At 40.3% G+C, this 27,445-nt stretch overlaps 1 protein-coding gene across 4 annotated transcripts in view; it reads left to right on the forward strand.

Annotated features, from left to right (window-relative positions):
• golm2 (golgi membrane protein 2) overlaps positions 1-27,445 on the forward strand; it is a 94,476-nt gene that overhangs the window by 9,849 nt on the left and 57,182 nt on the right. The gene's annotated exons all lie outside the window — the stretch shown is intronic.

Raw genomic sequence — 27,445 nt, forward strand, 5'->3', positions numbered from 1 at the left:
AATGATTAAATGCAGAGTGGTGCATACAGAGCAAAAAGAGAAAGAAACAGTGCATCATGGGAACCCCCCAGCAGTCTACGTCTATAGCAGCATAACTAAGGGATGGTTCAGGGTCACCTGATCCAGCCCTAACTATAAGCTTTAGCAAAAAGGAAAGTTTTAAGCCTAATCTTAAAAGTAGAGAGGGTGTCTGTCTCCCTGATCTGAATTGGGAGCTGGTTCCACAGGAGAGGAGCCTGAAAGCTGAAGGCTCTGCCTCCCATTCTACTCTTACAAACCCTAGGAACTACAAGTAAGCCTGCAGTCTGAGAGCGAAGCGCTCTATTGGGGTGATATGGTACTACGAGGTCCCTAAGATAAGATGGGACCTGATTATTCAAAACCTTATAAGTAAGAAGAAGAATTTTAAATTCTATTCTAGAATTAACAGGAAGCCAATGAAGAGAGGCCAATATGGGTGAGATATGCTCTCTCCTTCTAGTCCCCGTCAGTACTCTAGCTGCAGCATTTTGAATTAACTGAAGGCTTTTTAGGGAACTTTTAGGACAACCTGATAATAATGAATTACAATAGTCCAGCCTAGAGGAAATAAATGCATGAATTAGTTTTTCAGCATCACTCTGAGACAAGACCTTTCTGATTTTAGAGATATTGCGTAAATGCAAAAAAGCAGTCCTACATATTTGTTTAATATGCGCTTTGAATGACATATCCTGATCAAAAATGACTCCAAGATTTCTCACAGTATTACTAGAGGTCAGGGTAATGCCATCCAGAGTAAGGATCTGGTTAGACACCATGTTTCTAAGATTTGTGGGGCCAAGTACAATAACTTCAGTTTTATCTGAGTTTAAAAGCAGGAAATTAGAGGTCATCCATGTCTTTATGTCTGTAAGACAATCCTGCAGTTTAGCTAATTGGTGTGTGTCCTCTGGCTTCATGGATAGATAAAGCTGGGTATCATCTGCGTAACAATGAAAATTTAAGCAATACCGTCTAATAATACTGCCTAAGGGAAGCATGTATAAAGTGAATAAAATTGGTCCTAGCACAGAACCTTGTGGAACTCCATAATTAACTTTAGTCTGTGAAGAAGATTCCCCATTTACATGAACAAACTGTAATCTATTAGACAAATATGATTCAAACCACCGCAGCGCAGTGCCTTTAATACCTATGGCATGCTCTAATCTCTGTAATAAAATTTTATGGTCAACAGTATCAAAAGCAGCACTGAGGTCTAACGGAACAAGCACAGAGATGAGTCCACTGTCCGAGGCCATAAGAAGATCATTTGTAACCTTCACTAATGCTGTTTCTGTACTATGATGAATTCTAAAACCTGACTGAAACTCTTCAAATAGACCATTCCTCTGCAGATGATCAGTTAGCTGTTTTACAACTACCCTTTCAAGAATTTTTGAGAGAAAAGGAAGGTTGGAGATTGGCCTATAATTAGCTAAGATAGCTGGGTCAAGTGATGGCTTTTTAAGTAATGGTTTAATTACTGTCACCTTAAAAGCCTGTGGTACATAGCCAACTAACAAAGATAGATTGATCATATTTAAGATCGAAGCATTAAATAATGGTAGGGCTTCCTTGAGCAGCCTGGTAGGAATGGGGTCTAATAAACATGTTGATGGTTTGGATGAAGTAACTAATGAAAATAACTCAGACAGAACAATCGGAGAGAAAGAGTCTAACCAAATACCGGCATCACTGAAAGCAGCCAAAGATAACGATATGTCTTTGGGAGGGTTATGAGTAATTTTTTCTCTAATAGTTAAAATTTTGTTAGCAAAGAAAGTCATGAAGTCATTACTAGTTAAAGTTAATGGAATACTCAGCTCAATAGAGCTCTGACTCTTTGTCAGCCTGGCTACAGTGCTGAAAAGAAACCTGGGGTTGTTCTTATTTTCTTCAATTAGTGATGAGTAGAAAGATGTCCTAGCTTTACGGAGGGCTTTTTTATAGAGCAACAGACTCTTTTTCCAGGCAAAGTGAAGATCTTCTAAATTAGTGAGACGCCATTTCCTCTCCAACTTACGGGTTATCTGCTTTAAGCTACGAGTTTGTGAGTTATACCACGGAGTCAGACACTTCTGATTTAAAGCTCTCTTTTTCAGAGGAGCTACAGCATCCAAAGTTGTCTTCAATGATGGATGGATGCACAAGACCTGTTATACTTGGGGCAAATGAACACTTGAGTAGGCTGGGCTTGTGCTGCTGCCCGCTCTTTCTGTCTTTGACGCTTCTGGCGTGAGGCCTCACTTCTTTCTGCCTCAAACTTCAGGCTGGCGGATTTGATGCTGGAACGCCAGCTGAGTCTATCTGTAGCTAGATGCTGCCATGACTGATGCTGAATGCCTGCAAGGGAGAGCTGTTTCTTCAGCTGGTCCTTATAGCGCTTTTTGGGGGCCCCTTGGTTTCGTCTCCCTTCCTTGAGCTCGCCCAAAGAGAATTAATTTTGGCATGCGTGTATCATCCATCCTGGCTACGTGACCTGCCCAACGAAGCTGTTGTTTGAGTATAATAGACTCCATGCTGGGCAGTCTGGCTCTGGTAAGGATGTCCTCATTTGAGATGTAGTCCTGCCACTTGATCCCGAAGATGTTTCGGAGACAACGCTGATGAAAGCGTTCCAGTAATCTGATCTGCTGGTGATACAGAACCCAGGTTTCAGCTCCATACAGGAGGGTAGGGACCACAATGGATCTGTAGACCTGCACTTTTGTGGAAAGGCGCAGTGCATGATTCTGCCAGACGTTCTTTGAGAGTCGACCAAAAGAACTGCTGGCCTTGGCAAGGCGACTGTCTAGGTCCTTGGCAACAGATGCGTCGTTTGAGATAACACTACCGAGATACGTGAAGTGCTCTACTGCATTCAGGCTGGTACACTCGATGTTGATTTGGGGTGGGGTATATGCTGTATGGGGGGCACTTCTGTCTTTCTCAGGCTGATGGTGAGGCTGAAGGCTCTTGCTGCTTCAGCAAAACAGTTGACAATGTGCTGCAAGGCTTGCTCCGTATGGGCGACGAGGGCGCAGTCATCTGCGAAGAGCAGCTCCATGATTAGCTGTTCTGTGATTTTAGTGTGGGACAGAAGGCGCTGCAAGTTGAACAGACTACCGTCGGTTCTGAAGCGGATATAGATGCCGTCTGTCAAGTCTTTGGCCTCACGAAGCATCATGCTGAAGAAGATGGAGAACAGAGTGGGCACGAGGATGCAACCTTGTTTGACGCCATTTGAGATGGGGAAGCTGCCGTACAGAGTCCCGTTGTACTTCACTTGTCCCATCTGGCCTTCATGCAGCTGGCGGATGATGGTGAGGAGCTTTGGAGGGCAGCCAAGGCGTGCAAGAATCTTCCACAAACCCTCACGACTGACCGTGTCAAAAGCCTTGGTTAAGTCTATGAAGGCTGCATAAAGGGCCATGTTCTGTTCTCTGCACTTCTCCTGGATCTGTCTCAGGACGAAGATCATGTCGGTGGTTCCCCTGTTGGCCCGAAATCCGCACTGACTCTCGGGAGTATTTTCATGTGCTATGGTAGGGGTAAGCCTGTTGAGCAGCACTCGAGCCAAAATCTTACCTGCTATTGAGAGGAGAGTGATGCCCCGGTAATTAGAACAGTCGGACTTGTCGCCCTTGTTCTTGCACAGGGAGACAATGACCGCATCCCGAAGGTCATGTGGAACCATTTCCTTTTCCCAGCAACTGGAGAAGAGAATCTGAAGGTTGTCGAGGACTGCCTCACCTCCATTTTGGTACACCTCTGCTGGGATGCCATCTATGCCAGGAGACTTCCCTGGATTCAGCTGCGTGGTGGGGGGTTGGGGGGTCATCAAGTTCCCATTTCACCTCCACCTGGGGAATCTTCTCGACTGATGACTCTTTCACAGTGTGCTTGTCACTGAAGAGGTTTTCAAAGTGTTCTGACCAATGCTGCATAATGGTTTCCTTGTCCGTCAGAAGGGTGGAGCCGTCTGAGGAGCGCAGGGGTGCTTGCACTTGATGTGCTGGCCCATGGATGGTCTTAAGGACTTCATAAAAGGAGCGCATGTCTCCGGCATCGGCATGTTGTTGTGTATTCTCCGCAAAAGCTAGCCACCAATCGTTCTACAGTATGCAGAGCTTGCTTTGCAGGGTGGAGCAGGCATTTCTGTAAGCTGTCTTGGCAGAGTGGTCATCAGGTTTAGCTAAAAGAGTCTTGTGGCATGCACGTTTCTTTTCTAGTCGTTCCTGGATCTGTGCATCAGACTCATCAAACCAGTCTTTATTTTTCCTGGCTGAGAAGCCCACTACTTCTGCTGCCATCTCCTGAAGGATGGTCTTTAATCTCATCCACTGTTGTTCAGGGTCGTCAGGCAGGCCTTCTCCTCCACCCAGTCTCTCCTCTAGTTTGGCCTGGAACTCCATTTTTGTGTCTATGTCTTGCAGCTTGTGGACTTGTAGCTTCTTAAACTGTGGGCCTTTCTTCTTAGGAGGGGGCTTGAAAGTGAAAGCAAACTTGGAACGGACCAAGCGATGATCAGTACAGGAATCCGCGCTAGGCATCACCCTGGTATGTAGTACGTCTCTTCTATCACGCTGTCGCGTCAGAACGTAGTCCAGAAGGTGCCAGTGTTTGGAGCGTGGGTGTCTCCAGGTTGCTTTGAATCTCTCTTTCTGTTGGAACAGGCTGTTGGTGATCGTCAAGTCATGTGCAGAGCAGAACTCCAGCAGCAGGCGGCCACTGTCGTTACAGTTGCCTATGCCATGTTTCCCTAGCACGTCCTTCCATACATCAGAGTCACGGCCCACTCTGGTGTTGAAATCTCCCATGATGAGGAGCTTGTCCTGGGTGTCGACGCGCTGTAGAAGGTTGTGCAGATCGCTATAGAAAGCCTCCTTAACTCCAATGTCGGCCTGCATGGTTGGGGCATACACACTAACAATAGTGGCAAAAATCCTTGTTGTTGATGGGGAGCCGGAGTGACATGAGTTGGTCAGAATGTCCAACTGGCAAACTGTGTAACCTATGTGCTATGGCGCTCTTAATCATGAACCCGACCCCTGAGAGTCAGCGATCTTCTTTAGCCTTCCCTGACCAGAACAGTGTGTAGCCTGTGCCTTCCTCGGTGAGTGACCCTTGGTCTGCAAAGCACACCTCGCTGAGTGCAGCAATGTCTATGTCAAGCCTTGCTAGCTCTTTGGCGACTAAGGCTGAGCGTCTTCGAGGACGATCGCTATTGTCTGAGTCCATCATTGTGCGTACATTCCAGCACGCAATTTTCAGGTTCTTTGTTTTACTTTTTGCACTGCATGTAGTGATGCCCATTGGCAGCGGTGAGCCAACCGGGTCTAGTGAGACAAGCCATGTTTAGACCACCTTTTCTAGGCCTGTCTCCATGTGGAGCAAGCAGGGCTATCCCTAAACAGGGCTGCTTGGTCACCCAGGGCCCTGCCGGATGATGCTGTTGTCTCGGGTCAGCAATCAAACGACCATAGCTCCTGAGCTGCCTGCATGCAGGATCGAGACTGCAGCTCCCAGTGCCATCATGCACCTGCTGTTTTCACCTCTTCTCATCGCTGCAGGGCTTTCCTTCCCGTCTGCGCTCGTTGCTTAAAGTGGGGATCAGCTCGCGCACACCAATTCCACTCTTTAGGCAAGGTGGCACTCCACAGTGGCACAGACAAGTTGAGACAGCTGTGGCGACCACAAGGCTGTAGCTTTTACATCAGAGTGACCTTCTCCTAGCCTCTGGCTAAAGAACCTTCCTCGGAGCCACGGGGACAGTAACCCAGGCTGGGAGTTTAACATCAGGGTTTTCCTTCCCCTAGGTGGACCGCCTTAACAGGGCTAATGAGTCCCATCTACCCACTGCTATAACCCAGTCAGCTGGGAGGCTCGTGATGGCGGGAGCGCCTAGATCCCATATAGGTCATGGACCTACCACTGCCATACTTGAATAAACAATATCTGTGTTGTAAAACAATAACAACAAAAACACAAAGCCAATCTAGTGAAAACCAACGTGATTGCAGCTCCAGGAAAACCTACCTGAAACAGTCTAAAACTGACTGAAAATAAATCTGACTCAATCTAAACCGAAAACAATTCATCTAACGCAACGTAACTATAGCTTGTAAGCTAATAAACGGAATATCAAATCAAATTTATTTATTTATTTATATAGTGCCAAGTCACAACAAACAGTCGCCCCAAGGCGCTTTATATTGTAAGGCAAGAGCCATACAACAATTACAGAAAAACAGAAAAAAAAAGTTTGGCGGATAGTTCTGGAGGAAATCACTGAAGAAATTAACACATTGAAAATATGGTTTGACCGAAACAAATTGTCATTAAATAAGACAGGGATGAAGTGGAGGTGTAAGAGTCACTAGGTGTTCACAGGAAACATTTATGTATGTATGTTCATTGTTAGTTGCTTTTATATTTTCTGTTGTGTTTCTATTCAGGTTCTTTTTGCCTCTTTCTCTAAAATTGTATATAATAATCATTAGATTATTAATATATAAACAAAAATAAATTTAAGAAATATTACAGTTTGAAAACAAATGCACCCGAACGTGATGAGAGCTGCTTAATGCTAACTTTTAACATTGAAAATGCCATAGACATGCTAACGCGTTAGCATTGCTCCCATTTTTAAGTTATAAAATACATCTATCAACTGTTTCAGAAGACCATAACAGGTCGGTTTAACATAGAAAAGGTAAATAATACTCACAGAAGTATGCTCTTTAGGGTTTTAGCGGGGGAAAATTAAGCGAAAGAAAGAAAGAAAGAATAAACGAAGCAATAGGTCGAAGCATTGCTTCAGTCTGCGAACCACTGCTTGGATTGGTTCACGGTTCAAAGCAAAGCCGTGCTGCAGAAGTTGATTAGAGGCGCACATGACGTGAAATATATATATATAAACATTAAACTGAAGCCAAGAGTAACGAGGCTGTTTGTTTTAAAAATGTAAGGAATAGAAAGTACAGATACTTGTGTGAAAATGTAATGAGTAGAAGTCAGAAGTAGGCAGAAAAATAAGTAAAGGAGTAAAGTATAGATACCTAAAAAGTGTACTTAAGTACAGAAATGAAGTATTTGTACTTCGTTACTTGACACCTCTGATTTTGAGGGCTAAATTTTGCGATGTAAAGCCCAAGATTTTTATCTTAACAGACTTACTTTAAAGCCAAAACACGGAAGAGTGCAGAAATGTGTGTCAGAGGAGCATCAGATCTGTTAATTTACACACAGCAGTTTTCGAAAGAAAAGCCTTACAAATGTTTTTTTGTTTTTTTTTTACTTCAAGATTAATTTCTGATTACTGTACATTCTGAAATTAAAAAAAAACATTTCTTACATAAGAAAGCTTGTTATTAAAATAGTTTTAAATAATAAAAAAGAGTCCTTAGAAATCTTTGATTTTCATCTGTAAATTAAAACCATAACTTATCTGTTGTTGTTTCAGATGAGAGGTCTTCTTGATTAACATTATAAGGAACCTTGGGCATTTATTTTTAGACAAATAAAATGGCATCAAAAGTAATGTGTACATTTTTAAGTTTGGTAGATGTATTCATTCATTCATATCTGTATTTCAACCAGGAAAAAATATACCATAAATAAATATAAACTAGCATGTTGCCTGTGGGGATCCACAGGCTCTAGATTGGGTAGTGTTTATAAAATAGGTAGGTGACATTTTTGTGGTAAGGGTGGTAATAAATTAAACAAAGCTTGTATAATGAGTTGGAATGGCATGAGAGTCCAGAATGTTTTAGAACCTTAGACCACAACAATTTTTAGAAGAGGAACTCAAGCCTTTTATTTCCTGTTAATTATGTAATTTTTCCCCAACATTATGTTTATTTATTTTAACAACAACAGCAAACACTTAGTAAAACTACATATATACAGGCACACAACTAAAAATGTGATACTTGTATACACACACCAGCTTTAACACTCACTAACACACAGAACAGCCTCCCACCCCCCCTACCCACAATAATTAAGTTGAGGTTTGTACAACTTGACAATTTCTGGCACTGCAGAGGGCCACTTATGTATCCCCAGATGTTTCCATCAAAGTTGTTTTATCTGTCCTTTATTTAAATCAGAAGTGTCTGACTCCGTGGTATAACTCACAAACTCGTAGCTTAAAGCAGATAACCCGTAAGTTGGAGAGGAAATGGCGTCTCACTAATTTAGAAGATCTTCACTTAGCCTGGAAAAAGAGTTTGTTGCTCTATAAGAAAGCCCTCCGTGAAGCTAGGACATCTTTCTACTCATCACTAATTGAAGAAAATAAGAACAACCCCAGGTTTCTTTTCAGCACTGTAGCCAGGCTGACAAAGAGTCAGAGCTCTATTGAGCTGAGTATTCCATTAACTTTAACTAGTGATGACTTCATGACTTTCTTTGCTAACAAAATTTTGACTATTAGAGAAAAAATTACTCATAACCATCCCAAAGATGTATCGTTATCTTTGGCTGCTTTCAGTGATGCCGGTATTTGGTTAGACTCTTTCTCTCCGATTGTTCTGTCTGAGTTATTTTCATTAGTTACTTCATCCAAACCATCAACATGCTTATTAGACCCCATTCCTGCCAGGCTGCTCAAGGAAGTCCTACCATTATTTAATGCTTCAATCTTAAATATGATCAATCTATCTTTGTTAGTTGGTTATGTACCACAGGCCTTTAAGGTGGCAGTAATTAAACCATTACTTAAAAAGCCATCACTTGACCCAGCTATCTTAGCTAATTATAGGCCAATCTCCAACCTTCCTTTTCTCTCAAAGATTCTTGAGAGGGTAGTTGTAAAACAGCTAACTGATCACCTGCAGAGGAATGGTCTATTTGAAGAGTTTCAGTCAGGTTTTAGAATTCTTCATAGTACAGAAACAGCATTAGTGAAGGTTACAAATGATCTTCTTATGGCTTCGGACAGTGGACTTATCTCTGTGCTTGTTCTGTTGGACCTCAGTGCTGCTTTTGATACTGTTGACCATAAAATTTTATTACAGAGATTAGAGCATGTCATAGGTATTAAAGGCACTGCGCTGCGGTGGTTTGAATCATATTTGTCTAATAGATTACAGTTTGTTCATGTAAATGGGGAATCTTCTTCACAGACTAAAGTTAATTATGGAGTTCCACAAGGTTCTGTGCTAGGACCAATTTTATTCACTTTATACATGCTTCCCTTGGGCAGTATTATTAGACGGTATTGCTTAAATTTTCATTGTTACGCAGATGATACCCAGCTTTATCTATCCATGAAGCCAGAGGATACACACCAATTAGCTAAACTGCAGGATTGTCTTACAGACATAAAGACATGGATGACCTCTAATTTCCTGCTTTTAAACTCAGATAAAACTGAAGTTATTGTACTTGGCCCCACAAATCTTAGAAGCATGGTGTCTAACCAGATCGTTACTCTGGATGGCATTTCCCTGATCTCTGGTAATACTGTGAGAAATCTTGGAGTTATTTTTGATCAGGATATGTCATTCAAAGTGCATATTAAACAAATATGTAGGACTGCCTTTTTTCATTTACGCAATATCTCTAAAATCAGAAAGGTCTTGTCTCAGAGTGATGCTGAAAAACTAATTCATGCATTTATTTCCTCTAGGCTGGACTATTGTAATTCATTATTATCAGGTTGTCCTAAAAGTTCCCTAAAAAGCCTTCAGTTGGTTCAGAATGCTGCAGCTAGAGTACTGACGGGGACTAGCAGGAGAGAGCATATCTCACCCGTGTTGGCCTCTCTTCATTGGCTTCCTGTTAATTCTAGAATAGAATTTAAAATTCTTCTTCTTACTTATAAGGTTTTGAATAATCAGGTCCCATCTTATCTTAGGGACCTCGTAGTACCATATTACCCCATTAGAGCGCTTCGCTCTCAGACTGCGGGCTTACTTGTAGTTCCTAGGGTTTGTAAGAGTAGAATGGGAGGCAGAGCCTTCAGCTTTCAGGCTCCTCTCCTGTGGAACCAGCTCCCAATTCAGATCAGGGAGACAGATACCCTCTCTACTTTTAAGATTAGGCTTAAAACTTTCCTTTTCGCTAAGGCTTATAGTTAGGGCTGGATCGGGTGACCCTGGACCATCCCTTGGTTATGTTGCTTTAGACGTAGACTGTGGGGGGGTTCCCATGATGCACTGTTTCTTTCTTTTTTTGCTCCGTATGCATCACTCTGCATTTAATCATTAGTGATCGATCTCTGCCCCCCTTCTCGGCATGTCTTTTTCCTGGTTCTTTCCCTCAGCCCCAACCAGTCTCAGCAGAAGACTGCCCCTCCCTGAGCCTGGTTCTGCTGGAGGTTTCTTCCTGTTAAAAGGGAGTTTTTCCTTCCCACTGTAGCCAAGTGCTTGCTCATAGGGGGTCGTTTTGACCGTTGGGGTTTTTCATGGTTATTGTATGGCCTTGCCTTGCAATATGGAGCGCCTTGGGGCAACTGTTTGTTGTGATTTGGCGCTATATAAGAAAAAAGTTGATTGATTGATTGATTGAAGTTGAAGTTGATTGGATAGAGAGGTCCTTTTGGTCCTCAAAGAGGGTCGTTTACCCCCAAGAGAATAAGTGATTTTTTTTTTTCCTAAGTTCAGCATTATAGATAATTCTGAAATCCATTTACCTACACTTGGCCCAATCACATTTTTCCTTGACAATGCAATCACTCTTTTAGCTAGTAAAAAGCCTATATCTAAAAAAAAAAATGGTTGTCCCCTTGTGATCTTATACAGTGGGGTTAAAAAAAAAAGTATTAAGTCAGTCCCTGATTGTGCAAGTTCTCCTACTTAGAAAGATGAGAGGTCTGTCATTTTCATCATAGGTACACTTCAATTATGAAAGACAAAATGAGGAAAAAAAAAAATTCAGGAAATCACATTGTAGGATTTTTAAAGATTTTATTTGTAAATTATGGTGGAAAATAAGTATTTAGTCACCCACAAACAAGCAAGATTTCTGGCTCTCACAGACCTGTAACTTCTTTAAGAAGCTCTTCTGTCCTCCACCTGTTACCTGTATTAATGGCATCTGTTGGAACTCGTTATCTGTATAAAAAGGCACCTGTCCACAGCCTCAAACAGTTAGACTCCAAACTCAACCATGGCCAAGACCAAAGAGCTGTCAAAGGACACCAGGAAGAAAATTGTAGATGTGCACCAGGCTGGGAAGAGTGAATCTACAATAGTCAAGCAGGTTGGTGTGAATAAATCAACTGTGGGAGCAATTGTAAGAAAATGGAAGACATACAAGACCATTGATAATCTCCCTTGATCTGGGGCTCCATGCAAGTTCTCATCCCGTGGGGTCAAAATGAGCATGAGAACAGTGAACAAAAATCCCAGAACTACACAGAGGGACCTGATGAATGACCTGCAAAGAGCTGGGACCAAAGTAATAAAGGCTACACACTACACAGAGAGGGACTCAAATCCTGCAGTGCCAGACGTGTTCCTCACAATCCATATCTGGATTGTGCATGGCACAATCCATATCTGAAAGCATGCTTTATTATAAGCATGCTTTATTACATGTTTATATGCATGCTTTATTATGAAAATTTTGGGGATTAATTTTCAAAACCTGTATTTTGAAGTCCTCATTATTGGCACAAGGCGGAACGTTTTCACGTCAAAGATTGTCAACAAAGATGAGTCACTCTCTGCCTTAAACAGATGCCTATTTCTAAAGCATTCATAGGGAGCGAGGGAAGAAATAAATAAATAAATAATATACAAACAGTCTAAGAGATATGTGAGCCACAGACACACACAGATGCTTTTTGCTTTATTATAACAAGGCAGAACATTCTCATGCGTCAGCTTAGACAAAGGTCGTCAACAAAGCTACCACTTTTCTATAGGAATACATACTTCCTATGGGCACTGCACTAATTTCAAAAAATAAACCAACATTATAATGCTTGGATTTTGCTAGAAACTAAATTTTGTCAGTGTTGTGAAATTTGAAAGACTACAGCTTTAATTAATTTTATTAATTAATTAAAATCTACATTACAAGCAAATCCTGATTGCTTAAATTTCAGTGACATTGTGCAGGTGCACACAGGCAACAGAAATTGTCACTGTCTAAATACGACTGTATATGAGTGTATATTAGGGTTGAGCCGGATACTCATCATTTCAGACAAGTACAAGCATGATACGAGTAAAACTCATCAATATCTGTGCTGGTGCTGACGGAAAATTCTCATTGGCTAACTGACTGTCTTCACGCTCTGTGATTGGTCAGTCACACAGCGCCCGCCCCTCCCTACACACGTCTCTGCAGCTACTCTGACCTGTCTCTCACTCTTGCAGAGATGCTCACGCAGACAGGAACTGATCTCTCTCTCTGTGCTCGGCTTGATTCTACCTTAAGTTGTTCTCCCAGTACTCTTAAGTTTTCTTCAGCTCGCCTCTTTTTCGGCTTGTATGATATCGAAAGTTAATTGGTGATCTTGTTTCGTATCATACGCTGTGCCTTTGGCAAGACAGAGCTGAAAATGGCTTGTCGCGTCGGTCACTGCCTCCACTCCGGTCAGGTTTTTTTTAAATTTATTTTAACTGTTTGCTCTTCATTTGGTTGGGTGATATAAAGTCAGGTGGAAAACTTTCCTCCTACTGAACGCGGTGCTTTTGAGAAGAATACAGTGAACAAGGCTGACATATTACTATTTTCCTCTTTGTCATCACTGGATGTTTGCATGAATCACCAAGTTCACACACATCATTAAAAAATAAACAGTCTTACAGACCACTTATACACATACACACATATAGCTGAACACACAAAGTAGCATACGAGGTCTCTTAGATAATAAACCGACCCTTTTATTTTTTTTTTTAACTATATGGATTTGAATGACATGCGATTACACCAATCATGCTTGAACCCTCGTGCGCATGCGTGAGTTTTTTCACGCGTGTCGGTGACGTCATTTCCCTGTGGGCAGGCCTTGAGTGAGATGTGGTCCCGCCCTCTCGGCTGAATTCCTTTGTTTCACACGCTGCTCGAGACGGCGTGCGTTGCTTTATCAAACTTTTTTCTGGACCTGTGAGGAATATCCGAGTGGACACTATTCGAGAAATTAAGCTGGTTTTCTGTGAAAAGTTTAACGGCTGATGAGAGATTATGGGGTGTTTCTGTCGGTGTAAGGACTTCCCACGGAGCGGGACGTCCTGCAGCGCTTCCAGGCACTGTCGTCGGCCTGTTTTGAGCTGAAAACATCCTAATTTAAGGCTTAACAAGTGAGTAACTGAGAAATTGTTTAACAGCTTGGGCATGTTCCAACTTGCCCGTTAAGATTTCCAACGGAGGTGTTTTTCCTGCCGCGACCCCCCGCGGTCGGGTCCAGCCCGACATGCGACTCTGCCCGCACGTTCTTTCATTACAAAATTACCGTTAACAATGGAATGTCCGAATAAACTCCTCATGCCGACTTCTTCTGAAAGTTCTCTGTTCTCTGACGACTTACTGCGTCAACAGAGCCTGAAATGTGGAAGTTTTCAACTTGAAACGGCGAGACGCTGCCGCCTCGAAGCGCAGATCGCCGTCAGGTGCCGTGGACCGTCCTTAAAGCGACACTACCAGACCAAAATCTCTCATCAGCCGTTAAAATTTTTACCGAAAACCAGCTGAATTTATTGAATGGTGTCCACTCAGTTGTGCCTTACAGTTTTGAAAAATTTTTTATCAAACAAAGCAACAGTCTCTGAGCCATTCCTAAACAATGAAAAAAATCGACGAGCGGGTGGACGACTCCTCACTCAAAGACTGCCCACAGGCGAATGACGTAACTGACAGGCGTGAAAAAACTCTCGCATGCCCACGAGGGTTCAAGCATGTCTGATGTAATCACACGTGATTCAAATCCATATGGTTTTTGAAAAAATAATAAGGTCGGATACTTTTCTAATAGACCTCGTATATTAATATTTTTCATTGAATATGGCTGCATGCACTATCTGACACTTTCTCACTGCATTTCATAAAAATAAACTGGTCAGTCGAACAACCCCTCTCACTCAGTCACACACAGACATACGTGCACACACACATGCACACACAGACACACGCACACCATAATCATTATTGTTTAACTTTGTGGAAAAAAATGCCAAGAACGTTGGATAAATAAATAAATAATTGGAAAAAAAATCACAGTTTAATCATAAAATTAAAAAAGAAAGTTGTTACGTATGACAGCTCTTGTTCATACATACTTAGTAGTTCATAATTTCCTACAACATTGAATCTCAATTCTGAGGCTGTTCTGTAAATATTCATTCATACACTTAAGAATATTCATGTTTTGAGTTCATAAAAAAACTTATGTAAATAGTTCTTACTTTTGTGATCAAAAACATTGATTTGAATCTCAATTTTGAGGCTGTTCTGTAAATAGTTTTCAAATAAACAATAAATATTGCAACTTCTGATCAATCCATATCAGTTTCAGACTTAAATGAATGTACTGATTTAAGCCAATTATTTTATTTATTTATTTTCATTTATATAATGCCAAATCACAACAGAGTTGCCTCAAGGCGCTAGCCATTTCAGGTTAAACCACGCCCACCTCCGCTTTAGGCCTTGCCTACTACGAGTACAGATACGGATACAGATAATTTAGATGGTTGAACAGATACAGATAATGATGTACTCACTCATCCCTACTATATATGACTGTAAATCAAAGGTACAGGCACATGACCTGAATAAAAAAACTCTCAACTTTCTTTTCCAACATTATATATTATCAGCACTTTCTTTAAACAATGCTCTACTGGTATAACAGTTTTGAGATTGGGCATGAATAATTATAACCTGCATCAACTTGAGCTGAATGAATAAATTAATCATTGACCTATTAATTTAGTCTACAACTATTTTGATTATCTTTTGTTTTTAAGTCTGAATTCTCTGGTTCGTCTTCTTAAATTTGAATTTCTGGTTTATTTTACTGAATGTCTGTGTTGTAGATAAAACAAGACTTTTGGAGGCATGATCTTGGGCTCTGGCGATATTAGCGTTTTTCACCATTTTCTGCACAGAATGATTAATTGAGGAAAATAATAAGTTTGAGCCCTCATCTCGGCATTCGCTCATACACTGGTCTTAAATACAGCAAGCAGCATTTAGAGCCCCTTCACACAACATGAAACTCAGGGCGACTCATGTCGGAATGGCTCGTATGAGCGAACCACGAAACATCGCGCAGATGGGCAGGCATGTACGCAGTGGTTGGCACACTTCCAATAATCCGATAACATAATTATCGAAGATAATGTTTTCATTATCGGATTATCTTTTTAGATAAATTTAAAAACCATCATCGGACTAATTATCTTCCGATGAATTGCCTTCCGATAACTTTTAGACCGATAACATAGTATACCAAGCTAAACAGTGAAAAACATTTTTAAAACTTTAAAGCAGTTGAGACCTACCTGTTCAAAGTTTCCAAATAGGTATATTGTTCTACCCTCTGCAAACAGAAGAGAGCTGTTTTCAGAAGAAACCACTCTATCCTCTGTAAGCAAAGGAGAACTGGTGACAAAAAAAAAAAAATCATTACCTTTAACACCACACTGATATAATCGCAATGTCACCAAGTCATCCAGAGGCATACATTTTTAACTTATGGTTCAAATTTTAACCTACTCATTTTGGACAAGTTATTTAAAATTGTTGTCATGTCTGAAGTTTATAAAGTGAAAATATCAGATATATGTTTTCGTTTTAAAGTAATGTGCTAATTTTTAAGGTTTTGTGAGCACATGCTGTGCCAGGCAGCAATGCATTATGGGTAGCATAGGGTAATCTCAGATGTTCACGACAGGACAAATGCATTTCAGACACTCTGTTCAGGCTCCACGGATAACAGCATTAAACTCTAGTGCCTAAAACTCTTGTGAATATATTCTCTGGGTTTATAGACGTTAGTGTATTTGTGTTTGTTAAAAGTTAAATGTAGCAGACACGGATTATCTGGAATTTTGTTTGGCAAGTTTTCAAGGCCGCAACTGCCATCTACTGGCCAGTAGTGTTCATGGCAGTTTATTTGTTTTAACCCTGTTATATCAGATGGTGGTCAAATCAACTTTTTGGCTTTTTTTTTTTTTTCTTTTTTTCTTTTTTTACAAATTAAGTTTAAAAACAAAACAACAACAACAAAACATTACAACACAGCTCTGCGGTTGGATGCTTGTAGCTCTTCAGCAGCAGGAGGTGGTCATGAGATGTTAAAGCTTGTTACTCCACTACACGATGCAGGACGCGCGATTAACCTGAAACTCGGACCAAAAAATTCTTGCACGAATGAAAAATCATCTGAAAAATGGCCAAAACACGCACAGTGTAAAGCCAACATTTATATGTCAAGATAAGGCTTTTCAGAACTGACCAGTTGTTAACCTTGTCCTTTGTTTTATATCGGTTTTTATTAGTTATTATTGCATTTTAACCTGTGAAGGGCTTTGTGACTTATGTCTGTGAAAGGCACTATATAAATAAATTTACTTACTTACTAATATTGAGTGCACGTTTTACGTCATAAAACAAGCACACCATAGTGCGCACGGCATTAATAAAACATGCGCACATTCTTTCCACATGCAAAACATTTTGCGATGACACTTCCAGGGCTCCATAATAATGCCTGTTTTTACAAATAAAAATGTAATATTTTACAAAAGCACATTTATCTTTAAACCAACACACGTCACATTAACGTGTTGGTTTGCATAATGAATGACTGAACCAATCAGTGTTTAGCAGAGGCACTTTTACCCAGAATGCTTTGTGTTTGTTACAAAACCTCAGAATTAGTGCATTATTCAACATTAAAAGATGTATGCCATATTTTAACTTTGTACAAATGACAGAATTGACATTAATGGAGTTAATAGTATCAATAGTATCAGTATTTTCACAAAACCATAAGTTAGTATGACTTTATTTTTCAAGACCTCTGCCTGACCGGAGCATATAATTAGCAGAGAGGTGATTTTGTGGGTGTGCTCTCAGGGTTTGTTTGTGCAGCTTCCTACAGAGGGCAGCTTGGTCAAACATAGAAATGCTGACTCATTGTTTGGGTCTTTTATCGCTTTTGATGCTTTCAAAAGCGATCGTGTTAAAAATCAATTTCAGCTTGTTTTAGTAATTGCAAAAGTACTGGAGACACCGGAATTTATCGATTATCTGTAACTTCCGATACATTTTTGGGTGGTTTATCGGTTTATCTTTATCAAAGATAACTTTTCAGTTATCTCATTATCTGTTATCGAAGTTAATTTTTTGGTTATCTGTGCCCACCACTGCGGTGTACGATACCGCTGCGATGGTCCGTGTGAAGAAAAAACAAAAAAATAATTTTAAAAAATACATGCTGCGATGGTTTCATGCATGCGGGAACACAGCACCTTTTTCACAGCAGCTGCGTAATGTGTAACCACATCATGCAGCTGCTGTGAAAATAAAAAAATAAGTTACATGCCACCCATGGGACTCGAACCTGCACTTTCCAAAAGCTCTGATTACCAGTCAGAAACTTTACCACTGAGCTACCATTGCTGTCCTGTGAAAGGTGCGGGAAAATGCTTGATATCTTGAAGGACATGGATGTATTTAAAAAATAAAACCACACACCATATAAAAACACTGCATTTTAATGAATCACTCTTATCAAGTGGACAATACAAATATGATCTGTCTGTTCCTCTGTAGATGACCCATGGTAACAGATGTAGTCATGAAAATACATGAATGGAGTAGTACGCTCTTATCATGTCCACATCAGCGTGTGTCTGGCCAGATACACGTGTCTTGTGGACAGCGGGCCGCAGGACACCGCGTCATGTGGAACAGAGCTCACGTGGGTGACGTGACAGATCGCCCGCTGCGTGTTATGATCTGATGGCCCATTTCATCCTGGGGGCAGCCTGTCAGTGTGTGCATGCTCGCTCGCTGCAGCCCATTGCTACAGTGATATTTGTTTTCATTTATGTCCACATGAGAACAGCAAGCATACACATGCATGTCACAGTGGGCAGTTGTTAGTCCATGTCTGTCCAAACATGGTATCTGTTGTCCAGCTCTGACGTCCAGATACACTGATCTTCACAGCCACTTCTGTCGGTGGCCACACCTCCTATCAGTTCGGCACACACATCAACGTGTCACTGTGTCTGTTTGCAAAGCCACACTTGTGGGGCACTTAGACTAATTTCACTGCCAGGTCGACAGTGATTGTCTGCTGACTGTTTTCGTGTAAACAGTGCAAATGGCCACACATTTTCTAACTGCCAAATGAGCGGTATTAGATGTTCATGTGTGTCAGCTGGAATTTGGCCGACACCTGCCATGAGAGGGTTTGATGGGCTTGCACAGCGCACACTCTGTCTTTCAGCCGCTGGTGTGCGCATATACAACCCCTGGCAAAAATTATGGAATCACCGGCCTCAGAGGATTTTCATTCAGTTGTTTAATTTTGTAGAAAAAAAGCAGATCACAGACATGACACAAAACTAAAGTCATTTCAAATGGCAACTTTCTGGCTTTAAGAAACACTATAAGAAATCAAGAAAAAAAGATTGTGGCAGTCAGTAACGGTTACTTTTTTAGACCAAGCAGAGGGAAAAAAATATGGACTCACTCAATTCTGAGGAATAAATTATGGAATCATGAAAAACAAAAGAACGCTCCAACACATCACTAGTATTTTGTTGCACCACCTCTGGCTTTTACAACAGCTTGCAGACTCTGAGGCATGGACTTAATGAGTGACAAACAGTACTCTTCATCACTCTGGCTCCAACTTTCTCTGATTGTTGTTGCCAGATCAGCTTTGCAGGTTGGAGCCTTGTCATGGACCATTTTCTTCAACTTCCACCTGCTTCAGTGATCCGGAACTGCCAAATTTTCGCGTCGGAGATAAATGCGCGCAGCAATTAAATAGCAAGACATAACACACTGACATTTTCTACCCAAGTAAGTAAGTATTTTCCCACTCTAGAACCAAAAACACCGAACGGCTAACTCACCTTTGCTACGTTTTAGAGATCGTTACTTCAAAACTTGCAGGAATGAGTGAGTCAGAAAAAGCGCGCACACCGCAGACACCGGGATGTTTTGATTCCTCTGCTGGTCACAAGGACGGCTGGATCCGGTCAAGCTTGTGGTCGTTTGTAGACAAAACATCAATCTTTCCATTGATACCAAGTATTAGCTTATTATTATTACGAGAAATGGCAGCACAAAAACTACAGCAGTGATCCGGAACTGGGCAAGTGACTGTACTGGAATGAATTTGAATAAGGAAAGTTGTTTTTTTTTTTTTTTTTTTCTCTCACCTAAATGGATGCTGCACTCACTCCAGTTTATCGTCTGGAATAGTCCCAGATTGCATTTCAGAGCTTCTAGAATTGAGCCATTTTCGTGCAGGTGGTGTTGGGGGGTAATTTTGGGTTTCAGCTTTTTTTGTTTTTCACCACTTTCATCCCTGAATATGAGTTGTGATTCACTTTTGTGCGGATTAAAGTTACTAACTGGGACTCCTGTCTTGTTGCGAGAAAGAAACGAGAATCGTCCTCCGTTCTGTTCACACAGCTCCAAACGTTGCGCAGCTTTCTGACAAGTCAAGATAGAATGATAGAATCCAGTGTGAATTAATAACTTCAAAACAAAACACAGTTTTGTTTATTTTTATTTATGTCCAGAGATCAAAGATACAGTGACTAATTTCATATTTATTTACTTTAAGACTCAAGGAAATGCATAGAAAACCTGTAAAACCTACTTTTAGTACAAAATTCACGAGGTATCGATAAGGGAGTCGATAAGGAATCGAATCGATAATGGCATCGATATCGATAAAATCTTATCAGTACCCATCCCTAAGCTTTTCTTTATGTAAATCCCATTTCCTTTAGGCGATTTCTTACAGTTCGGTCACAGACGTTGACTCCAGTTTCCTCCCATTCGTTCCTCATTTGTTTTGTTGTGCATTTTTGGTTTTTAAGACATATTGCTTTAAGTTTTCTGTCTTGACGCTTTGATGTTTTCCTTGGTCTACCAGTATGTTTGCCTTTAACAACCTTCCCATGTTGTTTGTATTTGGTCCAGAGTTTAGACACAGCTGACTGTGAACAACCAACATCTTTTGCAACATTGCATGATGATTTACCCTCTTTTAAGAGTTTGATAATCCTCTCCCTTGTTTCAGTTGACATCTCTTGTGTTGGAGCCATGATTCATGTCAGTCCACTTGGTGCAACAGCTCGCCAAGGTGTGATCACTCCTTTTTAGATGCAGACTAACGAGTAGATCTGATTTGATGCAGGTGTTAGTTTTGGGGATGAAAATTTACAGGGTGATTCCATAATTTATTCCTCAGAATTGAGTGAGTCCATATTTTTTTCCCTCTGCTTGGTTTAAAAAAGTAACTGTTACTGACTGCCACATTTTTTTTTCCTGATTTCTTATAGTGTTTCTTAAAGCCAGAACGTTGCCATTTGAAATGACTTTAGTTTTGTGTCATGTCTATGATCTGCTTTTTTTCTCCAAAATTAAACAACTGAATGAACATCCTCAGAGGCCGGTGATTCCATAATTTTTGCCAGGGGTTGTAGACTTTGACTATAGTCAAACAACAGACATTGACACTAAACTATGAAGTTTATGTATGCCCAAACTATGGAAAATATTAAATTGACCATTACGAGCATCCATGTTTGAGACACTGAAGCATAAAATTACACTGAAAGAAGCCTTTCCATTTCTTGACTCCTTAATGTCAGCTATACTGGCTATGAAATATGATAGATAGATAGATAGATAAACACTTTATTGATCCCAGAGGGAAATTCAAGGCATCTAGCAGCTTACACACACATTACACCAGACACACAAATAAGATTAAGTAAATAAAAGAAAATAGACTACTAACTACTACTAACTAGACTAATAGACCACTAACTAAAAATAAATATGTAAATGTAATGTAAATGTAAAATATGTAAATTTGGCGTATCTGTAGTAAACAGTTATTGTGGGAGAAACTTCTGAAATCTGAAAAAAACATTTTGTGGTCAAATTTTATTAGAAGAAAAGCTCATGTGGGCAGTAAATAAAACTCTTCAAACTGGTTCCATTTTGAAGGTATTGATATTACTTTGTGTTATAAATATGGCCTTCTTTATGAAACTCCTTCCTGGTTAATTTAAGCATCCAATTATGGCTAATTTCTGCACTCGCGAATGTATTTCTAGTGCTGAAATGACAATTTCATTTTAATAGTGTGCACACACTGCATTCATATGATTCATGGCACACCCCAGAATGCTTGCACATAGATCTGCCAGGGGGATTCCCCAAGGTTTCTATGGTTACTAGGCTTATATCCACCTACATGATGAGTGTGATGTTGTGTGATGTGCAGGGCTGGCATTGAGGCAATATGGCTAAGCCTGAAACGAATTTGTCAAAGGGTTTGGGGGCCTCGTAGGTCCATATATCCACCTGCATGATGAGCAATCACGGGTCAAAATCCATTTTTTTAACCTACTTGCACTGATGCTAGTAACAAAAAAATTTCTTGCACCAAAAAAAAGTTACTTGCACAACCAAAAGTCAGTCATATCAACCTTAAAACTCCTCCTCTGATATGTCAGACTTTTCCTCTCTGGGGAGAGATTGAGGGGAGTGCAGCACAGCAGCAGCAGACAGTTTTGTTTTTTTTCACGTGTGCGCGAAAGAATCGTCCGTGAAGATTATTGGTGACTGGTTTATAACACAATTATAACAGTTTGAGGGGCGAGAGAGCGAGGAACTACGTAGCCCTGGAAGTGTCATCGCAAAATGTTTTGCATGTGGAGAGAATGTGCGTGCATTTTATTATATTGTGCGCACGTTTTAAGCATCGTTTAAGTAAAACAAGGGCACAATCTACTTAAATGTGGCCATAATTTGTAAAAGTGCACTCAATTATTCAATATTGTCTTGACACATAAATGTTGGCTATTAGCCAACAAACCAGCAGACAGTGTAATACATTTCCCCATTAGAAATGGATCTGGTCAGGGTACATCATCATGGTTTGGGCGCACAAGGGCATACAGAGAACTCCAGCTGCCCAGCATGGCATCATCCTCCAGATGATGCCATGAAAAAGGGTGCTGAAGGCAAAGCATCTCCCCATCATGAGGATGACAATTTAGGTCATATTATGGAGTTCATTTTGAACGAGAGGAAAACGTTTGCACGTTTTATTAATTCGAGGGCTCAATTAAAGGAAAATGTGCGCATGAATTATCACAGCCAGGAAAACGTGCGCACGTTTTATTAATTTGAGAGCACGTTTTATTAATTCGTGGGCTCAATTAACAGAAAAAGTGTGCACAAATTATCATGGCCAGAAAAAAATATTACTTTAAGTGACCTCTCCCGGGTTCCGTAAAGGAACCGCAGCGGCAGCCAGTTTTTGTTTTTGTTTTTTTCACGTGCGTGTGCTGCTGGCGATGTTTGTCAGCTTTCCACAACAAGTAGAGCACAGCAACTCGCTCCGTGTGTGAGAGTCATAAAATGCAGGGAAGGCGAAGACAACACACTAGAAATGTTTTTTTTTTCCCTTATTTATTCCTTTATTGGTTCATTCTACTGGTACTTATAGTTGATAAAACTTGGATAAAGTTACTTGCACCAGTGCAAGTGCAGTATAAAATTACGTGCACCGCTCGAATAATACGTGCACAAACTAGCACATGCACGTATTATTTTGAGCCCTGGCAATGCAGTGAATGGGGTACTCCATTTCTAGACATGTTCAAAGCTGCTGCTGTCAGTCTGGTTGGAGTAAAAAGTGAAGTGAATGTCATCACACTTCTTTCTGCAGGTGAATATTTTGATGATCTACATTTCAAATTTCTTTAAACAGACCAATAAACACTGAATGCAGTTTTTCTATTGGTATTGATGAATCTTGTCAGAGTCATGTAATGCTTTGGAATAACACTTTTCAATTTCATGGTTTCATGTAGGAAACAAGGGGTCAAGCCCATCGCAGAGTTAGATGATGCAACAAGAGAACTTCTGCTTTGCAGAACAGGCATATACAGGCCTGGTATTTTTCCGGCCTGAGCCGGATTTCTGGCTTTTGGATCCGGATATAATGCAGCGGAGGCGACAGGTTGCCGTGTAATCCCTATGGAAGGACGCGTTTTGGCGCCACAAAAGTTCAAGCGATGCGACGTGATGGACGCAAATGAAGTGATTTTGAGCGATTGGCACGATATCGCATCGTGTTGCTCTCCTCCCCAAGTTGAAAAATCTGAACTTTTTCATCTTGTCGCGCCGCAATGACCAATCAGAGACTGGATATGTAGTGACGTGGAGATGTCTGTCTGGAGTTTATACTTGACGTGGACATGTCCTGTCTCTGGCAATCAGCTTCTGAGCAGGACTTATGTCCCTTTTGTCTTTTACTTAACACAATTATGACAGAGTTTGAGGGGAGAAAGCGAGGAAGCTTTTTTTTTCACGTGTGTGCGCGCGAACGAATCGTCCGTGAAGATAATTTTATTAATTACACAGATGTATAATAAAACAAATGGTGACTGGTTTATAACACAATTATGACAGAGTTTGAGGGGATGGTTCGTGAATGACGTTTAGCGCTGGGAAATATACCGGTTCTTTGTTTAATAAGAGACGCGAAATATACCCTGTTCTTTGTTTAATAACATGATTTTTCATTGGTCTAGCTCGATGTGATAACCAATCATTGAATGTGCTTTAATGTGGCTCGATCTGTATCAGAACAAAAATCTTTTCTTAGCATTTTGCAGCCACCTGTTAGACAAAGTGATCAAATTGAAGAAAGAGATTATTTAGTGGATATGATTTTGACCAGTGCAGCCCATTGCCATAAGTAGTATTTTGTTTTAATGTTGTTGTTTTTTTTTAATCTATGTTTTGACACCACTGGTGTCAAATATGTGTATCTATATGAACAAAGTTATTGAAAAGCCATTTTATATTCTAGTCTGTAAAGTTTAGTTCTTTACAAATACTGCTCTGATGTTCTGATTAACTACAGTACTGATGATGTTGTTTGTTATGTCTTATTAAATTGCAGTTCTCTTAGCTTCATTATTTGTGGTTATTTTTTTTTGCTTTAGAAAACTGCATTGTAAAACACAAACCACTTGACCTCAAATATGGTAATGATTGTTTAAAATCTTTAACATTGGGTGTTCCTGAGAGATTTCCAAACAGGTTTGAAAAGGCCTAAAATTGTAGCCCCCAGCCCGGGCTTTGCCCCTGGACCCCATTGGGGACCTAGGCGGCCTCCAAACCCCTTGACAAATTAGTTTCAGGCTTAGCCATATTGCCTCAATGCCAGCCCTGCACATCACACAATATCGCACTCATCATGCAGGTGGATATAAGCCTAGTAACCGTGGAAACCTTGGGGAATCCCCCTGGCAGATCTATGTGCAAGCATTCTGGCGTGTGCCACGAATCATATGAATGCAGTGTGTGCACACAATTAAAATGAAATTGTCATTTCAGCACAACAAATACATTCGCAAGTGCACAATTTAGAAATGGAAAGGCTTCTTTGAGTGTAATGGTATGTTTCAGTGTCTCAAACATGGATGCTTGTAATGGCCAATTTAATATTTTCCATAGTTTGAGCATACATAAACTTCACAGTTTAGGGTCAGTGTCTTGTTGAATATAGCCCAAGTCTGGGTGTCCATGACAACTGCCACTGAAAATTTCAGGCCTCTAAATCCATCATTTGCTGAGATATTCTACCTTGAACATGGCTCCAGAAATGACAGCCATCATTTTTGTCTAAAAAACAGCAGACCCCATGCACACTAAATTGGCCATATCTCAGAAACCACTTGGCCTACAGGCCTCAAACTTCAGATTTATTGTTCTGAATAGTCTGGGAATATTTGTTTAAAATTTAAAGAAAATCTGAGACAAAGTGCATGAGGCCCCTCAAATATTCTTTGAATTAACACAGAATGACCCTTAATATTTGTTTTTTCTTGGAGGTAAATAACGAATTAAATGATGCATTAGAGAAGAGCTCTGTGATTTCTTGGTTGTAACATAACATTAACAATATCTGGCTTTGTGTGCCTATGTTCAAGATTAGTCTCTGAGTAACAGCAGGTGCATTCCTGTCTTTTGTCAACAGAGCAATCCTGTTTAAACTGAAAAATGAATTACACCACACAGCAGTAGCCCTACATGACAACTGCTTCCACTTATCTTAGACTGTTGTCTTTTATTCTTTTGTCATGTGTGGACACTAAATTATCAAACCAGACTGTGGTCTCACCTCTCAATGGAGCATTGGGTGTTGGTAAAATGCTTCTTGTCTGAAATACATTTTAGTATCCATTAATTTTTACTTACTGTAGATCTGAGAGGTGGAATGTTATACATTGTTTGCAGTTGTGTTGTTGATGTAGATAACTCTCAACAGTTTTTTTTTTTTTTTTTTATCAACAGAAAAGTGAAAAAGAGCCCTAGAGCCTTCTTTCACTATCTAGTGTAGTGTTTCCCAGTCCTTGTCCTCAGAACCCAATGTACAGAGAGTTCTTTGGGTCCTGAGGACCATGATTGGGAAACAGTATTTTACTGTATGCTTTCTGGGTTCAAACAGTGAATATTCCCTCAGTATCTTGCGATTTAATGATTTGATACATAGCATTGGATTATATCACATCCATGCACATTTTAATGAGTACGTGGCAGCCAATGGTTTTCATTCATGTTGACGATTGCAACATGTGTGATGGAAGGTAATGAAGGAAAGAAAATTGCCTTGCCATTGTCACAAGCATCCACCACCTATGGCTTTGACTGTAGATGGCGAGCACCGCGATAGCACTTGCTGTCAAAAGTTAATAATTTTCACCTTTTGCTGCTTCCCGCAGTGAGAAGGGCAAACTGGATGTTCTTTTATCTTTAATGAGGAGGAAAAATGGACAGTGAGAGAGACATTATTTAAGTGCAGAGAGTTGCCTGGTTTTAAACAGGTTACTGTAATTTATAACCTCACAAAAGTAATTTTTTTAAAAGCTGCCATCAGAGCCAGTGTTTTAATATAATGTTGTGTAAAATGCTAAAGCTCTGTCTTCCAATTAAGTAAAGTATTGTCGTATTGTTACTGACAAATGAAAGCGCCTTACATTGTCACCTGCCGCAGATGAGAATTTTGCACCTGTGGCACAAAAGATGTGAAACTGATGGGACATTTTTCAGTATAATGTGTCGGTGGCATAAGGTGTGTGCCCTTTCCAATCTATGTGCCCACTTAACACTTTTCCAGCAAAAAACAAAACAAAAAAACCCCAAAAACCCATGAGGTGCACATTTTTATTTTCAACTGGAGCGAGTCAGTCTGCAGTTTTTGGTATATGTCTTGCAAAGCATTGTTTGAATTGTTGACGGTAAGAAAGAATTGGTGAAAAAGCTGTAAAAACAACATAACAGCAAAGGTGACTGTAAACAAGCCTTCTTCTGGGGCAGTTTATTGGTGGTTGGCAAACCTGGACCGGAGTGCAAGACAGCAAACTGAAACAGGAAAAAAAACACCTATTTGTAGCAGAGACATCTGAACAGGTGACATGAATGAGTGTTACCCTCAAAGGATGAGGAATTTTTTTGTAAGAACAGGAACCACTTCACCTTTATAGGAAAGTGTTTTGGTAAACGCAACAAAGCACAGATAACAGTGGTTTTATTAAGTTACAAGGCAAGCTAACTTGTATTTTGTTGATACAGATCATTTTTGGACACTTAAATGTTCTATTTTTTTTAATAAAATATTTTTAAGTTCAAATAATAAACCCTCCAATTCCTTCAGGCTTCATGCATTCTCTTCAAACATTATCAGATTATATATCGTGATAAATATTGAAATTGATCAATTTGGGGAGGGGCAGGGGGATGTAACATGTATGCATTTACCATATCACCCAGCCTTATTTAGAAACTTTGCTTTTAATAATAAATGCTAACTACACTGTATGCACAGTGTGACAAACAATCAAATAACTTTGGTAAAGGTACCATTACTTAGCCATCAACATGAATAACTTTTTTTTTCTTCTAAGAAAGAAGTCAGTGATGAAATTCTGTTGCAAGGGAATGTTTTATAGTCTGTTATTTCTTTGGTGGTGGCGTTGTAGTCAAACTGTTATTGCACTTGCTTCCAAAGCAGAAGGTCCACCATTCAAGCCTGGCTGTACCCATTCTCCACATAATGTGGGGTTGCACTGGAAAGGACATCTGGATCTGCTGTGGTGACCCCAAGCAAAAAGGGGGGTTGTTTTATTTGATAGGAAAGTCCTTGATAATTACAAGTCTTAAAATGTAATTCTTGGCACAGTGAGTT

This window comes from Thalassophryne amazonica, chromosome 2 (assembly GCF_902500255.1).
Source record: "Thalassophryne amazonica chromosome 2, fThaAma1.1, whole genome shotgun sequence".
NCBI lineage: Eukaryota > Metazoa > Chordata > Actinopteri > Batrachoidiformes > Batrachoididae > Thalassophryne > Thalassophryne amazonica.